Consider the following 16,874-nt stretch of genomic DNA (forward strand, 5'->3'; position numbering starts at 1 on the left):
GTGCCCCTATTGGCAAGAAGAAGAAAGCCAATTAAAAGCACAGTTAAAGCAGCCAATCAAGGAGACTGTGCTGAACTGCTGGAAGCAGCTGCCATGGATTCTGGGACATGCAGTTCCCTCATAAAACGGCCCCATAGACTGGTATACAGAGAGGAACTACAAAGCCCTGGATGCTCTGCACAAAAAGGAGCTGAGGACTCCATTTTGTGCCCTGAGGGAAGTTCAGTCACGATGAGAGAGATCAGACCTGTAGAAGAGATGCTGTCTCTCAGATGATCTCCCCACGCAATTCAGGCCTCCACTGCTAGTATGGACATCCTGCCTGAGAGAGGGGGATTCCAGGTGCTTATCGAGGGGCACCTGCACCTAGTCGGGGTAACCGGGAAAGCCTGCTGTTCCAGGACATTCTTTTGGGCCTTGATCACAGGATTGGGTGAGAGGGCATTTTGCTCATCTGCAGGGAACAGAGACACTGCATAATAGAAGGAGTATGAACACTGTATACAAACATCATTGCTGGTAGTCATCTTGCTGACACTTGTAGTGCCACAGGGACAAGGGATAAGGTTATCCTTTTTCTGGGACACTGTATACAGAGATCATTGTCTTCTCACCTTGCTGAGGAGGATTCTGCCTATTCCACTTGATGAGCTGGGCTAGTTGTGTTCTTTGGGCCCGCTATACAGGAGTTTAAGTGCACCAACGAAAGTGGCTAGCTGAAGACACCAAATCTTATATTTTCTTCAAAAGGTCTGAAGCAAATAGTGCCATACAGATCCGCACACACATATTCAGGGCTCTGTATATGCATTGGGGGTGTGGACAGTTTATCTAAAAAGTTAAGTTATTACTTGTTGACTTGAATAAGTGTGTAAAGTTGGGCCTGAAGAGAGAGGCCTGACACAAAGGGAGTCATTCCTTTGCTCTCCTACTCATAGAGCCAATCTGAGTAAAGGTAACCAATCTAATTTAAAGTGTCATATTGTGCTTTATTTACAATTAAAGTGTGCCTCTGCTATTGGGGACATTCTCAGGTTTGGAATCCCCTGAAAGCAGCCTGAATATAGGATTGAGAGCTATATTGTTCTTAAATCTCAGTTATTGCTCTCTAGTTAATTACTTGAATACCTACTGTTACTGTCTTCCAAAGAAATATTGCAGTAAAGACAATTTCTGTGTTTTATTATAATGTGTGTGTTTCTCATTGGTCATTGCACTTACACTATTGCCAGGTGTGCCAGAGGGGCTGAGGCTGTTATTAGGGTTGAGAGGCAGAGCAACGGACTGAACAAACTTAAGCAGCTCCTTTGGGGGTATCGCTGCAGAGGTAAGTGAGTGAAAAGCACATTGGGAGGGCTGGGCCAGTAATGGCATTGGAAACGCTTTTATTTATTTTGAAAAGTGAAATTCTGCCCGAAAAGGTGAACTTATCCTTTAAACCCCTACAGATTTTTTTTTTGTCATCTATGTCCTATTGGGAATATTTGCATTCACTTCTTGTCCCCTAGACACCAGTAACATTTTTTCCTCTATTCCTGTTCTAGTAACAACTCAAAATTTGGATTTTCACTCACTTTCATCGGTCATCAGGAAAAATGAAGAGTGTGAAACTGAGGACACAGACAGCAATTCAAACTTTAAATATGCGTTAGGCAGATAATAAAAACTATCTGCAAGACATAGTGGTTAAGAATATATAAGTTCAACCTGTGGTGTGTGTGTGAGTTTATGTCAATGTTAAATCCCATATTCCTGATAGTTAGGATGCCCATCTAATAGTTTTTTGAAACTATCAACACTCCCTGCTGATACCACTGTTTGTGGAAGGGAGTTTCACATCCTAACCACTCTGACAGTAAAGAACCCTCTGCGCAGTTTTAGGTTAACCTGCTTCTCTTCCACTCTCAATGAATGGCCATGTGTCTTTTTAAATCTCCTCCCAGTGAAAAATCTTTTTCTCTATGCTAGAGTCACCAGTAAGGTATTTGTATATCACTATTATTTCTCCTCTCAAGTGTCTCTACTCCAGAAAGAATAGGTTTAATGCTTGTAGTCTTTCCCCGTAGCTGAGGTCCTCTAGTCCCTTTATTAGCTTTATTGCCCTTCTCTGGACTCTCAATATTTCCAGCACATCCTTCTTGAGGGCTAAGTACCAGAACTGGACGGCATACTCAAGATACGGCTGGACCAGAGTCTTGTAGAGTGGCAGAACTATTGTTTTATCTCTTAACTCCTTCAGATTCGCGTTATAGCTGAATGACGGCTACAGCGCTGACCTGCTTTGCCAGGAGGGTGTCTATTGACATCCTCCCGTGCCCGAGCGGCCTGCGCGCCTCCTGTAGGGCGCGCGCATGTGATGTGTGATCGGCGAGTCTATGAGACTTGCTGGATCACAGATCGGAGTAAGGGATCAATCCCGAAAAGCCGATCACCGGCGGCTGTGAGAGGGACATCAATCACGATCACAGAGAGCTGCCACCAGCTCCTCAGTGCCCACCTGTGCCACGTGCCAGTGCCACCTAGCAGCTGCCTATCAGTGCCCACCAGCACCACCCATCAGTGCCCACAATGCCACCTATCAGTGCCACCTATCAGTGCCCACAGTGCCACCTATCAGTGCCCACAGCGCCACCTATCAGTGCCCACAATCAGTGCCTTATCAACAGTGTTGCACATCAGTGCCACCTATCAGTGCCCATCAGTGTCTACCAGTGCACATCAGCACTGCCCATTAGTGCCTATCAGTGCCACCTATTAGTGCCACCGATCAGTGCCACCTATCAGTGCCCATCAGTGCCATGCATCAGTGGTACCTATCAGTGCCCATCAGTGCCATCCATCAGGGGCCATCAGTGCCGCCTTATCTGTGCCCATCAGTACCGCCTTATATGTCCCCATCAGTGCTGCTTTTAGCTGCCATCGTGCTGTGCTCTGCTGGTCTTCTGGTGTGTGCCTGCTCCTTTAAGAAGCAATGCACTCTCTCCTGGCATACCTGCCCTCCCAGAAGAGTTAAAGCTGTTATAGCTGCAAAGGGTGGGCCAACTCAATATTGAACCCCATGGACTAAGACTGGGAGGCCATTAGAGTTCATGTGCATGCAAAGGCAGGCATCCCAATACTTTTGGTATTATAGTGTACAGTATATTTTCAAATGTTGTGCAATTAAAACCTCTGTTTTTAAAGAAAGTTGTTAGAAAGTATAAAAATTGTTTTGTTAATTCTATTTTAAAGTTTATAGTCACCTCTTGATGACAAAAAGTTGGTGTCTTACAGAGCTTATTAGCTCAAGTTGAAAATTACACACACATGTGAGTGAACCAAAGCAGTGGCTCTCTCTCATAACAGCTCCATCTGTAGGTTTCTGTTTGGAGATATAATGCTTTAGATCCCTTTCACATAGGTGTTTCCAGTTTGTCTGTTTTTCAGCTGTCCGTTGACGGATGAAAAACGGACACCCGTGTATTTCACTAACATCCGTTTTTTTTTCGTTTAACCACTTCAGCCCCAGAAGATTTTACCCCCTTCCTGACCAGAGCACTTTTTGCAATTCGGTACTGACAATTGCGCGTCGTGCAACGTTGCACCCAAACAAAATTGACGTCTTTTTTTCCCACAAATAGAGCTTTCTTTCGGTAGTATTTGATCACCTCTGCAGTTTTTATTTTTTGCGCTACAAACAAAAAAAGAGCGACAATTTTTTTTTAAAACGCAATATTTTTTACTTTTTGCTATAATAAATATCCCCCAAAAATATATAAAAAAACAATTTTTTTCCTCAGTTTAGGCCGATATGTATTCTTCTACATATTTTTGGTTAAAAAAAATGCAATGAGCGTATATTGATTGGTTTGCACAAAAGTTATAGCGTCTACAAAATAGGGGATAGTTTTATGGCTTTTTTATTATAATTTTTTTTTCTACTAGTAATGGCGGCGATCTGCGATTTTTATTGGGACTGCGACATTATGGCGGACATGTCGGACAATTTTGACACATTTTTGGGACCATTGGAATTTATACAGCGATCAGTGCTATAAAAATACATTGATTACTGTAAAAATGTCACTGGCAGGGATGGGGTTAACACTAGGGGGGTGATCAAGGGGTAATTGTGTTCCCTAGTGTGTGTTCTAACTGAAGGGGGGAGGGGACTGTGTAGGGGAGATGACAGATCGTCTGTTCATACTCTGTATGAACAGACGATCTGTCTCTTCTCCCCTCAGAGAACCGGAAACTGTGTGTTTACACACACAGATCCTGGTCCTCGGTGTGCCACGAGCGATCGCGGGAGCCCGCCGGTGATCGCTACCGCCGGGCACTCGCATTGGCTCTGTGGGTGAGCAGGGGGCGCGCGTACACACCCCTAGTGGCCACAGGGTGAAGCAATGTTACATAACGTTGTTTCGCCCAGCCGTGCCATTCTGCCGCAGTACAACTGCGGCGGCTGGTCGGCAAGTGGTTGATAAACAGAAGCAGACCTAAATGGATGTCAATGGACAAACGCTCCATTTTTGCATCCGTTGTTAGGAGCCGTCACTCGCCAGCATCCTAACAGCGGATGTCTTGTCACAGCTGAATGTAAAAACAATTTCCCTTACAATAGTACCCCTATTCATTCACCAAAAAAAAGTATAATGTAAAAAAAAGACATTAGGCAATTTTTGACCAGACCCTTATTAAAAAATAAAAAAAAAAGACCCCCTGCTGTAGATCCATCAGCAATTACAATGCCCGCTGTTATGCCGCGTGCACACGATCGGACATTCCGACAACAAAATCCATGTTTTTTTTCTGACGGATGTTGGCTCAAACTTGCATACTTGCATGTCTTGGATACACATGGTCACACAAATCTTGTCAGAAATTCTGAACGTCAAGAACGCGGTGACGTACAACACGTACAACGGCACTAGAAAAGGGAAGTTCAATACCAAGTGCGCCACCCTTTGGGCTCCTTCTGCTAATCTCGTGTTAGGAGAAGTTTGGTGAGATACGATTCGTGCTTTTTAGACTCGTGTTTTTCTGATCGTTACTGCTCTTAAGTTTGCGCTTGTGGGTTCGTATCTGTTTTTCAGTGCTTGCCCCCCAAAGGGCACGCGAGGTCTGTATAAAATATATGGAGTACTTTGCGGGTAGGGGGGCCATTGATATGCCAGAAAATGTTTAATAAACATTTTAAAAATACATTTTTTTATTTAAACTGAAATAATATTTCCTTGGATTTATTGCTTGTGTTTCTTTTAAGCTGTCTCCCAGGTTCTCCAATGGGCGTTTATTTTTTGACATTTTCTTCAATAGTGCAAATGTAATTTATTTGATACATGAGGTGACAATCTCTTCTTCAGCGAACTATTATTATGTTGTGGATCTGCTACACACACACCTTGTTTTTGTTGTTAATGTATGTTATGCATTACTGTTAAAAATATACATCATTTTCAGCACCATGAATGAATTTTGCAGAGTCATGAAAATGGCATGATTGTGGCAAATTATAAAGCACCGTGGGAGTTATTTACTACAGGAAAATCCACTTTGCACTACAAGTGCACTGCAAAAGTGCACTTGAAAGTGCACTTGTAGTGCAACGTGAATTTGCCTTTAGGAAATAACCCCCATTGTCACTGTAAACAACAACTTACTCCAAAAACTGCTATTGAGCATTGAAAGAAGCCACACATTGTGTGAACATTTTTACTCTGTGCACATTCACATGTGCGTCAGAAAAGGGTTTTTGAACAAACCAGCATATTTTATCAATAAATAGCCTTTTTTGTGTTAAATAGGCATGTTTAAAACCATAAAGCAATACCCAACTCAGGAACTTACAAAGTTCAACTTTGAGAAATTGAAAGCAAAATGAGACAGTAGTATGTCCAAACTGTGTTGATATTGCCTTCATCAGATGGGGTGATGTCACCCCTGTGAAAGACAAATTTTGAAGATGAACACAAATTGAGAGTCAAAATGGGGATTTCCCTCCTGATCCCATGCCTAATGTCAACATGTGCTAGCTCCCATCATGGGGGATCAATGGATGTGTTTTGGGAGTGCAACCCCTTTCTCTCAGCTACTTTAGTTGCGAGGAAGGGGTTGCACCCCCAAAACTCGTACCTTGATATCCCGTGATGGCAGATAGCACATGTTGACACACTGTGTGCATCTTCAAAATTTGGCTTTCAAGATACTTAAAAAATTGGTGAAAAATAGGAAAAAAATAGACTTTAGGTGTTTTTTAGATTCGGCCTAAAAAACATCAATGATGTTTTTGAGTCTTTTTTCAATATCATTGATGTCTTTCTTGATCTTTTGTAAATTCCTATTGCACACCATGATCTCCCCGATGAGGACATGTGCACTTGTACTTGTGAAATGCGAATCTTCTTCCACAACATCCACATCACCTAAAAAAAAAATAAAAGAGCAAGCAGGATCTGGAGCCTTTAACAGGAACACAGGAGAGCGTCTCTGGAGATGTGACCAAGGCAAAGGCAGAGATCATCTGGACTGGACGGCTTAAGTAGGCAGGACTGATGACCAGGATATCATCAACAGGCGAGTCACTGTGGAGAGACAGGATCTGGCAAATAGCCATCAGCTGAGCTTCCAGCTTTGAGAAGAAAGGGCTGAGCCCAGCCCTGACAGTACATCCTCCTCAATGACCCCTCCCCCTTGGAGGACCACCAGGCTTAAGGGGAAAATATCTATGAAAATCACGGAGGAGGACAGGGGCATGTACATCCAAGGATGAGACCCAAGAGCGTACCCTTTCCAATGCACCAGGTACTGTATGCGGCCACGGAACCTACGGGAGTCAACAATGGACTGTACATCATACTCCTCATGGTTCTTAACCTCGTCCTCACCTGTACAGGGTGAGGATGGGGCACCGAGGTGGTAAAGCGGTTGCAGACCAAAGGTTTTAATAAGGAGACATGAAATAAATTTGAAATACGCATATTAGAAGGAATGTCTAATGTGTAAACCGCGGTGTGAACTTCAGAGAGGAAACACGAAGTCGGAGGTTGTGAGATGACAGCCAGACCCTGTCCCCAACCTGGTAGGAAGGTGCAGGCAGGCGTCTGCAGTCAGCATTGAGTCTGTACCCATCATTAGCATGTCGCAAAGCCTCCTGAACTTGTGCCCAAGTGGAACAAAGACCCACGGATGCTCCTCTAATGCAGGAATACACTGAGGAACAAATGAGTCAGGCAACATGGAAGGTTGGAAACCGTCATAAACGAGGACAATCGGGAAGCAGAATTCAAGGCACTATTGTGTGCAAACTCCGCCCACGGTAAGAGATCTGACCAGTTGTTATCATGGTCAGAAATATAGCAACGTAGGAATTGCTCCAAGGACTTATTGGCTCGTTCTGCGGCCCCATTAGACTGCGGGTGATACGCAGAGGAGAAAGCAAGCTAAATTCCCAACTGTGCACATAAGGCTCGCCAGAACCGGAACACAAACTGACTACCCCTGTCCGAGACAATCACCTTGGGTAGAACATGTAAGCGAAAGATCTCCTGAGCAAACATGGAAGGCTGTTCCTTAGAAGTGGGCAACTTCTTAAGTGGAATACAATGGGACATTTTTTGAGAACTGGTAAACCACCTTAAGGATAACTGTGTTGCCCTGGGAGTTGGGTAACTCCACAATGAAATCCATAGATAGGTGGGTCCAGGGCCTCTCTCCATTGGGTATGGGTTGTAGGAGGCCCACTGGAAGGTGTCCTGGAGTCTTACTCTGAGCACACATGGAACAGGCAGCTACGAAGGCTGTTACATCAGCACGTAGACCAGGCCACCAGAATTGTTGGTAAATGGCCCAAAAGAGTTGATTCTTCCCAGGGTGGCAAGCAGCCTTGGGAGAATGGTAAGTCTGGAGCAGTACAGAGACTCTCTGGGACAAAGCAGTTCTCAGGAGGAGCATGGACCTGAGCAGCAAGAATTTTGTCACCCAAAGGAGAAGTGAGACTGGTGCGAACCGTAGCCAGAATACGATCAGGAGGAATCACAGGAACCGGAACCGACTCCATGTTGGAAGTGGAGGAAAATTATTGTGACAAAGAGTTAGCCCTTACATTCTTAGTACCGGGTAAGAATGAGACAATGTAAGAGGCGTTTAGCCCAAGACAAGAATGTGAGATTCTTATGGTCATTAAGAATGAGAACCGGCACAGTGGTACCTCCGAGGGTATGTCTCCATTCTTACAGGGCTAAAATGATCGCTAACAGCTCTCACCAATCTCGTAATTGTAATCCGCAGGTGACAATTTCCTGGAAAAGTAGGTAAGATGTTGAGACAGAAGGGCGCCAACTCCAGTCTCAGAAGCATCAACCTTAAGGATAAAAAGTAACGTAGAATCAGGATGTGCCAACACAGGAGCAGAAACAAAGGCACTTGAGACTCTCAAAGGCCTTAATGGACTCCGGAGACCAACTCTGTGGGTTACCGTCCTTTCTGGTCATATCAGTCAGGGGCTTGACCAGAGACGAGAAGTTACGAATAAACTTCCGATAATAGTTGGCAAAGCCAAGAAAACACTGCAGAGGACGTAAACCCACAGGTCGGGGCCACTGCAGGACTGCTGAAAGTTTCTCTGGGTCCATCGATTGTTCTCTCTTAGTTTCTGAAGCACACGACAGACATCTGTATGATGGCTCTCCAGGGACTTGGAAAATATGAGGATATTGTCAAGATAAACCACCACACATAACTGCAACAAATTTTGGAGGACATTGTTAATAAATTCCTGGGAAAATGCCGGGGCGTTACAAAGGCCAAAAGGCATTACGAGGTACTCATAATGGCCTTTTCCTATGCGTCTGCAACATTCTCCTCTATGGCCTTATCCTCCAAGACCGACAAAAGGTAAACCCGGCCACAAGGGGGTATGGCACCAGGTTGAAGGTCAATTGCGCAATCATACGACCAGTGTGGAGGCAAACTACCGGCTTGACCTTTGTCAAAGACATCGCTAAAATTGCGGTACGCCTCCGGCAAGGAAGAAGAGTAAAGAGGTGCACAGGACCTTGGCTACCTTCTGGAAGCATGTCTTACTGCATTGTGGCGACTAGTAGAGAACCTCAGCACGGAGCCAATCAAAAGAGGGGTTGTTCCTCTGTAACCAAGGATAACCAATAACCAGCGGAAAAGGTGTGGAAATAACTTGGAATTGGATTATCTCATGGTGAAGAGACCCTATGGCCATGGACAACGGAACAGTCTTATGAGTCACATGGGCAGGCTGTAGAGGTCTTCCATCAAGAGCCTCAATGGCAAGTGGAGTGTCATGCAGCTGCAGCGGCATCGAGTGCTTCGATACAAAGGCAGCAGCAATGAACAGGCATGGAGCCCCAGAGTCGATTAGATCTTGTATCTCAATGGACGAGTCAGCCCAAGAAAGGGTAACCAAAACCAGGGGCTTATCCTTCTGGATAACTGGGGATGAAACAATGCCACCTAAGGTCTGTCCATGACAGGACCTCAAGGTTCAGGCATTTCTATGGACGGGTAGGACAAGACTTCAAAAAGTGACCTGCCTGGCCACAATAAAGGCACAATTTCTCCCTCCTTCTAAGGGTTCTCTCATCTGCAGAGAGACGCGTGAAGCCCAAGTGCATGGGTTCATCTTCACAGACCAACTCGGTACCAGGAGGCATGGGAGGTGAGGGAGGCAAGGGTGGGACTGCAAAGTTCGGAGACAAATGTACAGGAGGCTTCCGCAAGCGCTCCTTAACAAGTCTTTCTATGAGTATCTCAGGCTGCTATCTCAACCTTGATGGTATCTGAGAGACCATGAGAAAAAGCAGCCACGAGGGCCTCATTGTTCCAAGCAACCTCTGCTACCAGATGGACATGAAGCACTTGGCAGCAGAAGCGGAGCATGTGGGAACGTCAAATACCCTTTTAAAAAGTCACAAACTCAGGGTAACTCAAGACAACAGGTTTTTGCATCTCCCATAGAGGGTTTGCCCAGGCCAAGGCTCTCTCTGAAAGCAAAGATATCACAAAACCTACTTTGCTTCTGTCAGTGGGAAACGCCTGGGGCAGCATCTCAAAGTATATCTTAATCTATTTGAGAAACCCTCTGCGTTGGACTGGATCACCCTCAAATCGCTGGGGAAGCGGAGCGGAACCAGACATACCTCTTATAGAGGTAATACTCGAGGCGGGTGCCTGCATAGAGCAGCAGCAGGGACGGCCTGCAGCACAGGTTGTACCGGATCAGCCACAGTGGGAGATTCCAGTTGAGCCGTGCAACTCAGATGCGTTTGTAATGCCATGGCAAACTGATCCATGTGGTGATCCTGCTTATCCAATCTGGAAAATATATTACCAACAAGTGGATTGACTGCATCTTCTGAATTCATGGCCTTCGTCTACTGTCAGAAACCATGAATCAGACTGAGACAGAAGAACAGTTAAATCACACTTGTTTAATAATAATAAAAAAAGGTAAACAGAGTAAATGTATTCAAAACATAGCCAGAATTCAGGAAACGGATCGGGTAGTCAGACAAGCCAAAACGTCAGGGAGCCAGAGATGAGCGTAGTAGAACAGCAAGCAGGATCTGGAGCCAGAAGGAACGTCAGCCAAGCAAGTCTTTATCAGGAACACAGGAGAGCATCTCTGTAGATGTGACCAAGGCGAAGGCAGAGATCATCTGGACCGGACAGCTTAAGTAGGCAGGACTGACAAGCAGGATATCATCAACAGGCGAGTCACTGTGGAGAGATAGGAGCTGGCAACTAGCCAGCAGCTGACCAGACAGCTTTGAGAAGGAAGGGCTGAGCCCAGCCCTGACACTCTGAGAATATTGATATAAAACATCAATTTAAAAATGTACAAACTTGGAAAAAAAAAAAGACCCCAGTGTAATAGCAATAACATTAGGCTTCTGACTGGCATAAAGCACAGACAATTTTTGAAGCAGCTTTAAAAGTCCCACTTTGCCAAAATGTCTGGCTGTTCTGGATGTTCAAAACTAAAACCTTTTTCAAGGTTAGATTTACCAAAATATTTCATATAACAACCTACCGAAAATATCAAATTAATTTGTATCCAATCAGGCAGGCAATTGCACTACATGCCTTTTGTTAGAACTAAAAGATATTGTACAATCAGACTGTAATGTGCGTGGTGAGCTTTACAGATATAAAATATACAGATAGGTACTGTAAAAAAATTTCAAAAATGCAAAGTGGTAATAAAGTTCAGAATCTACTTTTTTTTCAGGACACAGCATTTAAAGACACCTTAAACAAAATTGTTTTATAGAAAAAAAGTTCTGAAAATTAGCATACTGTTTGCTTTATTGTCACTTTCAATTCAATAAATCCAAATCTGCTTTTAATTATCATTCATACACTTCTCAAATAACTTTTCTGCAACTAATTTCAGTGTAAGAATGTAATAAAGAAGAGGTTACTTCTAATTTTTTCAGGAAGCCATCTGCTGGGAATATTTTAGTGTGTGTTTCTAATAAGTGGTAAAAAAATATTACGTATGCTTTCCATGGCTTCAAGTAGATGCAGAACAGAACTGGATGGCATATAGTTTGCTGAAATGCTGTGCATCATAAATAATTTAGATTTTTGGTAAATAAAACACTTATGCCGCGTACACACGGTCGGACTTTCCGGCATACTTGGTCCGGCGGACCAGAGTGTGCCGGACAATCCGCCCGTGTGTGGGCGGCGACGGACTTTTCCGGCGGACTTCTTCCCAAAAGCCCGCCGGACCTAGATTTGAAACAAGTTTTAAATCTTTCCGTAGGACTCAGTTTCGGGCGGAAAGTCCGCTCGTGTGTGTGCTGGTCCGACGGAAAGTCCGCTCGTGTGTGTGCTGGTCCGACGGACCAGATACGACGCGAGGGCAGGGTATTGCATCTCGCGCTCTCTGCAATAGGAAAAACTAATTTTCCTATTGCGGTGAGCGCGGTGCATGCCAGGCCCTTAGGTCTGGTATGGATTATAAAGGGAACCCCCTACGCCGAAAAAACGGCGTGGGGTCCCCCCTAAAATCCATACCAGACCCCGATCCGAGCACGCAGCCCGGCCGGTCAGGAAAGGGGGTGGGGACGAGCGAGCGCCCCCCCCTCCTGAACCGTACCAGGCCGCATGCCCTCAACATGGGGGGGTGGGTGCTTTGGGGGAGGGGGGCGCCCTGCGGGGCCCCCCCACCCCAAAGCACCTTGTCCCCATGTTGATGAGGACAAGGGCCTCTTCCCGACAACCCTGGCCGTTGGTTGTCGGGGTCTGCGGGCGGGGGCTTATCGGAATCTGGGAGCCCCCTTTAATAAGGGGGCCCCCAGATCCCGGCCCCCCACCCTATGTGAATGAGTATGGGGTACATGGTACCCCTACCCATTCACCTAGGGAAAAAGTGTAAGTAATAAAACACACTACACAGGTTTTTAAAATATTTTATTAAACAGCTCCGGGGGGGGGGGATCTTCCTCCGGCTTCGGGGGTCTTCTTCCGGCTTCGGGGGTCCCTCCGCTTCATCTTCTCCCGGCGTCCGGTTGGTTCTTCTCCGCTCTCTTCTCCCGGTGTTCCTGTTCTTCGGCCGGCTCCTCTGCTGTCTTCAAGTAGCTCTCTTGCCAGCAGAGGTCCGGACTTCTGGGCTTCTGGGCTTCTGGGCTTCTCTTCCCCAGATGTTGACACGACGCTCTCTCCTGCTGGACTGCTCTCCGAGGGCTGCGTTGTGACTTATATAGGTGGAGACCCCGCCCCCTTTTGATGTCACAGTCCCTGGGCATGCTGGGACTGTGACGTTTTAGGGGGCGTGGTCACTGGGTGATGTTGACCACGCCCCCTAAAACGTCACAGTCCCAGCATGCCCAGGGACTGTGACATCAAAAGGGGGCGGGGTCTCCACCTATATAAGTCACAACGCAGCCCTCGGAGAGCAGTCCAGCAGGAGAGAGCGTCGTGTCAACATCTGGGGAAGAGAAGCCCAGAAGCCCAGAAGTCCGGACCTCTGCTGGCAAGAGAGCTACTTGAAGACAGCAGAGGAGCCGGCCGAAGAACAGGAACACCGGGAGAAGAGAGCGGAGAAGAACCAACCGGACGCCAGGAGAAGATGAAGCGGAGGGACCCCCGAAGCCGGAAGAAGACCCCCGAAGCCGGAGGAAGATCCCCCCCCCCGAGCTGTTTAATAAAATATTTTAAAAACCTGTGTAGTGTGTTTTATTACTTACACTTTTTCCCTAGGTGAATGGGTAGGGGTACCATGTACCCCATACTCATTCACATAGGGTGGGGGGCCGGGATCTGGGGGCCCCCTTATTAAAGGGGGCTCCCAGATTCCGATAAGCCCCCGCCCGCAGACCCCGACAACCAACGGCCAGGGTTGTCGGGAAGAGGCCCTTGTCCTCATCAACATGGGGACAAGGTGCTTTGGGGTGGGGGGGCCCCGCAGGGCGCCCCCCTCCCCCAAAGCACCCACCCCCCATGTTGAGGGCATGTGGCCTGGTACGGTTCAGGAGGGGGGGGCGCTCGCTCGTCCCCACCCCCTTTCCTGACCGGCCAGGCTGCGTGCTCGGATCGGGGTCTGGTATGGATTTTAGGGGGGACTCCACGCCGTTTTTTCGGCGTAGGGGGTTCCCTTTATAATCCATACCAGACCTAAGGGCCTGGTATGCCCCGCGACGGGGCTCGCAAGGTGTCAATCTCGCCGATAAAAGCGGCAAGATTGACATCCCTTTCTAGTCCCGTCGCACCTGAGTCACGTTCAAAATGAACGGACTTGTCCGTGTGTGGGCAAGTCCGTTCATTCTGAAAGTCCGCCGGAACTCCGGCGAAAGTCCGTCGGAAAGACGGGCGGACTTAGCCCGCCGGAAAGTCCGGGTGTGTGTGGGCAAGTCCGTCCGTTTTAAAGTCCGGCGCACCTGGCGGACAAAGTCCGTCGGAAAGTGTGCCGGACCAAGTAGGATAGAAAGTCCGACCGTGTGTACGCGGCATTAGTTTCACTTTTTTTTATATGTTGTTGCATTTTAGTATTGATGGCATCCCACAGAGATGCAGCCACTTTCTGTCCACATGCATGCACTCACTCCACTGATGACTGTAGGTAATTTCTCAAGGAAGGTATCCTGATGGTTACAACAGTGAACCATGTGTGAAAACAGCACAATTGGTTGTCACTCTATATAGGAAATGCCTGAACAAGGACTTTTAAAGCAACATCACCAACTATTGTTTCAATCAATGCTGCAGATTTAAGAAATATTGAAAATTACTTCTCAAATTGCGTTAAAATGTCTAAGTATATATGAGATTTTCGGGATATAAAAAAGGTCCATTCTTTCCCTTGAGGTTGGATTCTGGTTAGATTCACACCTCTCTATTCCTGTGCATTGCGTTAATGTGTATTGTGTCAAATGTTAACAAGAGTTGTGAGAGTGCAGCCCATTTATTTTGAATGGGCTGCCAATGCACAGGAACAACACGAAAAATATACATGCAACATTTTTTTTGATGTGGCACGCTACAATGCACAATAGTACAATGCATGTGCATTGAATTTGCATTGCCATAGTGCACTGCAATGCCATTAAAAATAAATGGCTCCCCAACAGACTAATGCGTGTCTAGTGTTCGTTAATGCCCATTGCAGTAATGTGCACATTATTACAACACAGTATAACACAAAACACTATTTGTAAATAATATCCTATTTCATTCTGCGTTCTGCTGTGAAATGCTGCATTAAGGAGCAGCCATATTTGTGAAGTTTAGGAATACATAAATCATCTTAATTCCTCCCTTTCTTTCACAGCTTCTAAAATTTTCTTCAAAAACACACATGCATACTGTAGATGCAGTTTAGAACTTGGAGAATGCTGGTGTAGGGATCTGCTGCCCTCTATTGTTAGCTGCTAATATCACAGTGTTATGTACAGTGGGGCAAAAAAGTATTTAGTCAGCCACCAATTGTGCAAGTTCTCCCACTTAAAAAGATGAGAGAGGCCTGTAATTGTTGTCATCATAGGTATACCTCAACTATGAGAGACAAAATGTGGAAACAAATCCAGACAATCACATTCATTGTCTGATTTTTGAAAGACTTTATTTGCAAATTATGGTGGAAAATAAGTATTTAGTCAATATCAAAAGTTCATCTCAATACTTATATATCCTTTGTTGGCAATGACAGCGGTCAAACGCTTTCTGTAAATCTTCACAAGGTTGTCACACACTGTTGCTGGTATGTTGGCCCATTCCTCTAGAGCAGTGATGTTTTGGGGCTGTCGCTGGGCAACACGGACTTTCCTACAAAGGTTTTCTATGGGGTTGAGATCTGGAGACTGGCTAGGCCACCCCAGGACCTTGAAATGCTTCTTACGAAGCCACTCCTTCGTTGCCCGGGTGGTGTGTTTGGAATCATTGTCATGCTGAAAGACCCAGTCACGTTTCATCTTCAATGCCCTTGCTGTTGGGAGGAGGTTTTCACTCGAAATCTCACAATATATGGCCCCATTAATTCTTTCATGTACACGGATCAGTCGTCCTGTTCCCTTTGCAGAGAAACAGCCCCAACGCATGATGTTGCCACTCCCATGCTTCACAGTAGGTATGGTGTTCTTTGGTTGCAACTCAGCATTCTCTCTCCTCCAAACACGATGAGTTGTGTTTCTACCAAACAGTTCTACTTTGGTTTCATCTGACCATATGACATTCTCCCAATCCTCTTCTGGATCACCCAAATGCTCTCTAGCAAACCTCAGACGGGCCTGGACATGTACTGGCTTAAGCAGGGGGACACGTCTGGCACTACAGGATCTGAGCCCCTGGCGGCATAGTGTGTTACTAATGGTAGCCTTTGTTACGTTGGTCCCAGCTCTCTACAGGTCATTCACTAGGTCCCCCGTGTGGTTCTGGGATTTTTGCTCACCGTTCTTTTGATCATTTTGACCCCACAGGGTGAGATCTTGCGTGGAGCCCCAGATCGAGAGAGATTATCAGTGGTCTTGTATGTCTTCCATTTTCTAATTATTGCTCCCACAGTTGATTTCTTCACACCAAACTGCTTGCCTATTGCAGATTCAGTCTTCCCAGCCTGGTGCAGGTCTACAATTTTGTTTCTGGTGTCCTTCGACAGCTCTTTGGTCTTCACCATAGTGGAGTTTGGAGTGTGACTGTTTGAGGTTGTGGATAGGTGTCTTTTATACTGATAACAAGTTCAAACAGGTGCCATTAATACAGGTAATGAGTGGAGGACAGAGGAGCCTCTTAAAGAAGAAGATACAGGTCTGTGAAAGCCAGAAATCTTGCTTGTTTGTAGGTGACCAAATACTTATTTTCCACCATAATTTGCAAATAAATTCTTTCAAAAATCAAACAATGTGATTGTCTGGATTTGTTTCAACATTTTGTCTCTCATAGTAATGGGGCGTACACACGGTCGGACTTTTCGTCTACAAAAGTCCGACAGCCTGTCCGACAGACTTCCGGCGGACTTTCGGCGGACTTGCAGCAGACTTTCTAACGAACTGACTTGCCTACACACGACCACACAAAAGTCCGACGGATTCGTACGTGATGACGTACACCGGACTAAAATAAGGAAGTTCATAGCCAGTAGCCAATAGCTGCCCTAGCGTGGGTTTTTGTCCGTCGGACTAGCACACAGACGAGCGGATTTCGGGGTCCGTCGTAGTTACGACGTAAAGATTTGAAGCATGTTTCAAATCTAAAGTCCGTCGGATTTGAGGCTGAAAAAGTCTGCTGAAAGTCCGGAGAAGCCCACACACGATCGGATTACCAGCCAGCTTTAGTCCGTCGGCGTCCGTTGGACTTTTGTAGACGAAAAGTCCGACCGTGTGTACGCCCCATTAAGGTATACCTATGATGACAATTACAGG

Source organism: Aquarana catesbeiana, linkage group LG01 (assembly GCF_042186555.1).
Source record: "Aquarana catesbeiana isolate 2022-GZ linkage group LG01, ASM4218655v1, whole genome shotgun sequence".
NCBI classification, from domain to species: Eukaryota; Metazoa; Chordata; class Amphibia; order Anura; family Ranidae; genus Aquarana; species Aquarana catesbeiana.